The sequence below is a fragment of the Micromesistius poutassou genome (assembly GCF_964030765.1).
Source record: "Micromesistius poutassou genome assembly, chromosome: 10".
Classification (NCBI taxonomy): Eukaryota; Metazoa; Chordata; class Actinopteri; order Gadiformes; family Gadidae; genus Micromesistius; species Micromesistius poutassou.
Genome location: NC_140280.1, coordinates 432,280 through 439,753, shown reverse-complemented (window position 1 = coordinate 439,753; position 7,474 = coordinate 432,280).

The following is a 7,474-nucleotide window of genomic DNA, read 5'->3' as shown; positions in this document are numbered from 1 at the left end:
TCCAGCCGGAACCAACCAAAGAAAAACAGAAGCAGCGCCTCACCTGGGGCTGAGCGGAGGACGATCCTGAAGTCCAGCGATGATCTTCATTAAAACACTGCCAACAGACTTACCTCCAGGAGATCTGTTTGTTGCCGTTGAGATCAGAGCCCGATCCTGGAGTAGGTTCTGTTTGGACCCACAGACATCTCTTTATTCCACATTAAACACTCCCTTAGAACCACTTTAATAAACCATTAAAACCAACTCAAACACTTAAGTAGCCCATGCACCAATAAAAGATCCCCACTACTCAAAACAACCTTCACCTAACGGGTTAACTCAACCTTACCTAACGGGTTAACTCAACCTTACCTAACGGGTTAACTCAACCAGAAGCCAACATACATCAATGTGCCCCCAACCCCCTACCCAGCCATCCCTGTACCGGGCCACCATGTTCAGTCAATGCAAACCTACCAGGAGTACTAGTTGGTCGAGTCCTGGTCGTCGTCTCAGCTCTCCTCCGTCAGCTCTGCTCCACCTCCTCCTCCTGGTGGGGAACAAACAGCAGAGGTGGGGCTCCAGCGTGAGGTCAAACACATGTAGTCTGTGGCAGCAGTACTCTACTGGAGGGGGAGTGAGAGTGATGAGAACCTCAGAGTGTGGCTCCATCTGCTCCATGGTAGACATCCTCCACCAGGCAGGGCCTCCACCAGCTCCTCCACCAGGCAGGGCCTCCACCAGCTCCTCCACCAGGCAGGGCCTCCACCAGCTCCTCCACCAGGCAGGGCCTCCACCAGCTCCTCCACCAGGCAGGGCCTCCACCAGCTCCTCCACCAGGCAGGGCCTCCACCAGCTCCTCCACCAGGCAGGGCCTCCACCAGCTCCTCCACCAGCGATTCCTGCTCTCTACAAACACAGTTGGTCTCAGCAGTAAATCCCCTGGGGACGCAACACCTCAAAATACTCAAATGCTGGTCCGGTGATGGTACCCCTCTGGTCTCTGGTCCGGTTCCCCTCTGGTCGCTGGTCCGGTTCCCCTCTGGTCGCTGGTCCGGTTCCCCTCTGGTCCCTGGTCCAGTGATGGTTCCCCTCTGGTCCGGAGCTGGTTCCCCTCTGGTCCGGTGATGGTTCCCCTCTGGTCCGGTGATGGTTCCCCTCTGGTCCGGTGATGGTTCCCCTCTGGTCCGGTGATGGTTCCCCTCTGGTCCGGTGATGGTTCCCCTCTGGTCCATCCTGGCCCGTCAGATTGAAGACTGTAAGAAGTGGAGTTTGCCTTACTGTGAACACATGAGAAACATTCACCCATTCATGAAGAAGACGTGAGGACCAGCAGTGGGTGTGTCTGCTTTTCTTAAGAAAGCCTCAGTTCACATTTCCAAGTTGGGAAATGAGATCCTCTGTGGGACTTTGAGTCCCTTCTCTGCAGAGAGCTTTACAACACGTTTAATGGACAAAGTGGACTTGTGTTATGTTAGCCACAGCAGGGCTTTGCATTTCAGACAGCAGTCCACAAGTTGAAACCAGAAACCCAAGAAGTGATTCAGCCCATGCATTGAAACTGAGCTGAGAAGACTTTCTCCTCACAACAGAGCACTGACCTTCTGGAGGACTTCTGACAGCAGGTGGAGGTCTGGGTGAGGAGGTGGAGGTCTGAGGGAGGAGGTGGAGGTCTGGGTGAGGAGGTGGAGACACCTTGAGACAAACTAGACGTTAACTTTCTAACCTTGTACAGTTCTAGTTTCCACTACTTCAGCGAGTGGACATACAGCCAATAATTTAGCAGTTAACTAAAGACTATCCAGAGTAAAGTTAATGTAACGTCATTGGGTCGGGTTTAACTTATGTGGCAATTTATCACAGACTGACTCAATTTAGTATTTAGAATGTACAAATGCTGTTTAAAGTAACAAACCCTAAGCAGTATCAATATTAAATCAAATAGTTAAATGATACTTGCCATATTCAGGTGCTGGTCCCATGGAAGAAATTCCAAATAATTCTCAGCCTTAAAAGTATTTTCAGCCTTCACTGATGATCAGACTCTGGCCCGCAAGTAGAACGCCGTTTTTTACGCAGCGAGAGTCCATCAACGTGGTTGAAAGTACAGCGCGACTAACGAGAACGATCGGTTAAATTGTGATGAAATGCAAAACATATATCGGACGGCGCACGTGTTGGAACGTATTCTGAACGTCAGCCTCAAGTTACTTCAGATAAAGGTCAAACGTTCCAGATGCTAACTGGATGAAATTGTTTTTCGTTAATTACGAGAATACGCAAATACCAAACCAGAACGTTCTGCCAGACGCCCTCAGGGGACTCAACGTCCAACTAACCGCCAGGTGGGTCCTCGTGATCCTCAACACTACAACGTTCTACGCTAACCATCGAGACTAAAGCAAGTGACAGCACCCAGAACCTTCCACGGCGGGAAGCACAAACCGTCCGACTGGAATCCAAACATTCCAGCCGGAACCAACCAAAGAAAAACAGAAGCAGCGCCTCACCTGTTGCTGAGCGGAGGACGATCCTGAAGTCCAGCGATGGTCTTCATTAAAACACAGCCAACAGACTTACCTCCAGGAGATCTGTTTGTTGCTGTTGGTCATTACTACTATTCAGTGTACCGCTACATTGCTATGCACCCAGTGTGTACAAGTTAACACTCAAAACCGTACAAAGAACTACCATGTAGCTCAACAACTTTAAAGCTCAAATCCTTGCCTAAAAACTATGGAATCCAATGCAAAAAAGTGACTAAATTTTACAATAAGCAGAATAATCTGGATGATTCTGGGTACAAACCCAATCTAAACATTGAGCTCTCAGATCCGACCTTGACCCTTCAACGACCCCCTGACCCCCCAATCATCATGTCAACCAACACATCTACAGGTCCAGTGACAGGATGGAGCCAGGGGCGTTTGAGAGAAGGGTCTGCTGATAAAATTAACCCCAATTCCTGAACTCCTGAAACTGCATCTCCATCTCTAGAGCGTTGCCCTACTGATCAGGATGTGGTCTGAGGGAGCAGAGGTGCATGCTGGGATACAGCACTGTCTGAAGCCGACAGGTCTGTAGACACGCCCCCTCAGGAGAACCCGAGTGTGTGAGAATCTGTCGTGACATCAGTTACATGAGCTGGAATATCCTTCAAGATGGAGACAGGATTCCCAAAGGAAAAACCCCAAGATGAAGATGTGCGTGTTCTTCCTCTCAGCCAGTACAACACAACCAAGATCTTCATCAGAGAACTATGGAACACATTGCAACGTTCCTCTCCACACATCTCAAAGCCCCAGTGAAGGTTTCCTCACCTCCTTAGCTGAAGAACACAACTTCAGCTTAAAGAGCGCCCTAGCTGGGACAGTTCCCAGATTGGTTCTGATTTAAGGGAACCTCCCAGGTTCAGCTAGTGCGGTACGAACCAGTTCAGCCAGAGAAGACCTGGATCTGAGAGCACGATCCACAGGTAGAGCCGGCGCACTGCAGGTCTGAAGGTCCTCCTGAGATCCATTCAGGTCATTTTACAACTTCAGACTCTCTTGATGAATCCCACATAACCTCTGAAGTACACGGTACCCGTCAAAGCAGGCCACACACACATCCCCATGCCAGGTGGAACCACACACACACTTAGAACCCAGTGCCAGGTGGAACCCTAGTGTCACACACACACACACACACACACGTGCAGGTGGAACCCTAATGTCACACACACACCCACCAGGTGGAACCCTGGCCAGACCCACCAGGTGGAACCCTAGCCATGCCCACGTGTACCACTTCTATCCAAGGTCAAACTCAGACGCCACTGAGCCATCCGATGCCAAACTGATGCCAGGTAGAGTCCCCATGCCAACAACACCAGCCCTCCTCCATGACACCAGAGCAGAAAGTCAGGGTCTCCACAGACGTCAATGATGCACAACATTCTTCAGTGGCGTCCCACACTGGTGATGAATGACGCAGGGTGTCTCCAGAAGGTTCCTCTGGTTGATTTAACTCTCTGAAGTTCTTTGTAGTCCAGGGGTCTCCTCAACGAGAAGGCTTCCCAGGTGGCAGCCTGAGGACTGAGGACAGGACTCTGGGGAGGAGGTGGGGAGGAGCTTATGGGTTCAGAAGACCTTCCAGTGGAGGGTGGAGGCTCTTGAGGAGCAGGACCATCTTCAGCAGGCTGACCAGGACTCTGCTGGACCAGGTGAAGGGGGGGGGGCCCAGCTGGGAGACTGCTCCCCTCAAGTCAGAAACCATCTTGGACTGGCCCGACCATGACCGTTCCTGAACTGGAGCTGTGCTCTCCTCCGGATGAGGAGGTGGAGGAGCCCCGATGCCAGAGGGGAACGTTGGCGTGCGTTCCGTGGTTCTCTGGTGACAGACTGAGGTCGTGTTCTAGTGGTTGAGACGGAGGAGTCCTCTCATCTCCCCCTGGAGTTCCTCCTTCTGAATCCCGGTCCCCAGCCTAAAGAACGATTCTAGTCCATGCAGCTGATGTCACAACGGATTCTCACACACTGGGTTTCTCCTGAGGGGGGCGTGTCTACAGACCTGCAGACTTCAGACAGCGCTGTATCCCAGCACGCACCTCTGCTCACTCAGACCACACCCTGATCAGTAGGGCAACGCTCATGTGATGGAGAGCAGAGCTCAGGAGAGCAGAAGGAAAGAGGACTGAAGAGGTCAGAGCCCTGGAGTAGGTTGTGTTTGGACCCACAGACATCTCTTTATTCCACATTAAACACTCACTTAGAACCACTTTAACAAACCATTAAAACCAACTTACATCCATGTGCCCAAGAATAAGAGAAGAATGACTTACAGGTCGCAGTTTCTTCTTCATGGTGAAATAAGACACTCACAGAACTGCAGTTTAATAGCCATCGTAGAACCTGTGACACACACACTTTTTAATACAAGTTATACTCTTTCTTTGACTGACATTAGACCAGAGTGGGTTACTTCTACTTTAACCAGTTTGAATGTATGGGCTCTAAAATGCTACTTTCACATAGAATGAACGTTTCCATTTCGAACGGTAGTTAAACACCACAGTCTGAGCCTTCCATCGTTATCAGTGATTTATGTTCCACATCCCAGTCCAGTGTTCTGAAGAGGGCGTCTAGAGCTTCCATGTCAAACGGACAGCGACGCGTGATCTCCATCAGTAAGGTTGGGACTAGGGTCAGGGTTAGGACTAGGGTCAGGGTTAGGACTAGGGCTATGGTTATTAGGCTACAAGAGAAGGTTTCAACTCACATCAGGTTCAGAAGAGACGCTCCGTTTCACTTCGAAAAGTCTTTAGCCTGCGGAACAGAAGACGGATTAGTCGCCACCCAGCTGACCACAACATGACAAACAGCTTCTGGTCTCATGAACACAATAACATACCGCAACAGGGAGACGTTCCGATGCCGGACGGGGTGGACACCGACCTGCTGTCCGGTTCCCTCTGAACTGAACCGCACTAGACGCAACCAATTCATTAATTAGTGAGCTAATTAGTGAAACTCCACGCAGGTTGGGCGCCCTCTGCTCGCGTTGGTGACAGAGAGAGCATTTCAGCCTTCATGGTGGAGCAGCAAAGGTGGACGGTTCACTTTCCGTGGTGTATTAATAAAGGAAGTCTTTCTGTGTTATTAAACCTTTATTTAACCAGGTAACTCATGGAGATTAAAAGCTCTTTTTCAAGGAGACCTGAAGCAGCATCAAATAAACATATTTAGGTTTGACACAAGCAAAAACAAAATACACACTTTTACAATTAAAAAGACCATCGGGGGATTTCATAAGCACCGCATTAAAGGGAATGTGCAATACTTAGCATTCCAGCTCCTTTAGGATTGAGCAAAAGGAAAATGCCTCATTAAATAAATGAATGAGGCATTATTAAATAAATACGGCATTATATTAATAAATGTGATATGATTCTTGGAATGTGAAAAATGTTCACAGTATTAAGTTTAACAAGATGCGAAATTAAAAGAGGATCGTTGGTTTGCTAGGACTGCTGTTGGTCGTGCATCGCTGCACCTTCCTCCACCCTCCACACACCTCCACCCAAAGCTCAACTCCACCTTCATGCTGCAGTCGCAGTGTATGACACAGTGTATATTTGGATACTAGGCTGCACTGTAGTGACAGTGTAGTGTCTACGATTCTCTGAGTCATTCAGTGTGGTGGAAGGGTGAACACGGTTTAACAAACCGATCTTGAAGGAACCTTTCATTATGTCTGCTGTTCATTTAGTGGGGATGGGTTCGTGTTGGGTCTCCATCTTCTGTTCGCTCGTTTTGGTGAACTGCACCGAGGTGGATTCACCGCCCCCTAGTGGCTCCACTCACAATAACAGAGGCTGGCTTTAATAACTGGCTTTGATAAACGGCCTCATATCCACTATCGACTCATTTATCAGACGCGTTCATCTACTGAGACCTGCCCCATTCTGCATATTGTGAATGCGTTTTAACTCAAAGCAATTTGGCCACATAGAACTACAGATCACTGTGACACATAACAGTGTCATAGTAGTTATGTTTAGATTCCATTGCAACCTCGGGTTCCTGGCAAACAGTCTTTGGCTCTTGTCGAAAAGTCTTTTTGCTTAGGAAGGATCCTAACTGAGTTAAATGATCCTGAAGAATCTGAGCGGCAGCCACGATAAAAGCTGTTTGAATTATGTTAATGCAAAGGAAAGGTGCTTCAATGCTTCCTTATCTCCTTACACTGATTTCCTCTGTTTAATGATTCCTTTGAACATGTCAATTAATCTTTCAACATCCTTATTATTAGGTCATGTTTGAAGTGTCTGACTTATCTTCAAACTCATAAAACCTTATAGTGTTGTGTTGACCTATTCCCATCGACCTCAATGTGGAGAATAACCCATTCATAACCGGTGTTAGCACTACAAATGTGTGGTCCAGTGAGGTACCGATGTAAGCTTTAAACATGTGGTCTAAATAAAGCATATACTTTATAATAATAATAATAATTAACATTAATGGAACAACACTAGTCTTTTTCCATCAACGCTTTCTCAAATAAACATTCCTTATTAGATATTTGTATATTCATCTTATCCATTTTATTACCAACGCGCACTGGATCTAAATTGGCCGGTTTGGGTGAAAGTGAGTAAGTTCTGCTTCTGCTGACGTCACCAGAATAGTGGACGTTCGCGTCTCTCGATTCAAAAGGGCGGAGGCGCTGCACGCTGCCGCGTTCAAGTCAAACGAAAAAACTGGGAGGGGAATCTCCGTTTTCTTTTGACAGTCGAATTGTCCTGAAGTTGCTATACTTTCGCGTTTTGTAGCAATTGGTAGGAGGGAAGGTGGGGAAAAAAATAACCCTTTCAAACGTCAACAATGCACAATTAGTCTGGCTTGCTTGGCTTATTCATATGGGCGTGATTGGCAGCTGTTTGCATTAAATGATAGACTTTTTTAATTGAGAAAAAAAAATATTGGTTGGTTATTTCCGTGAATATGCT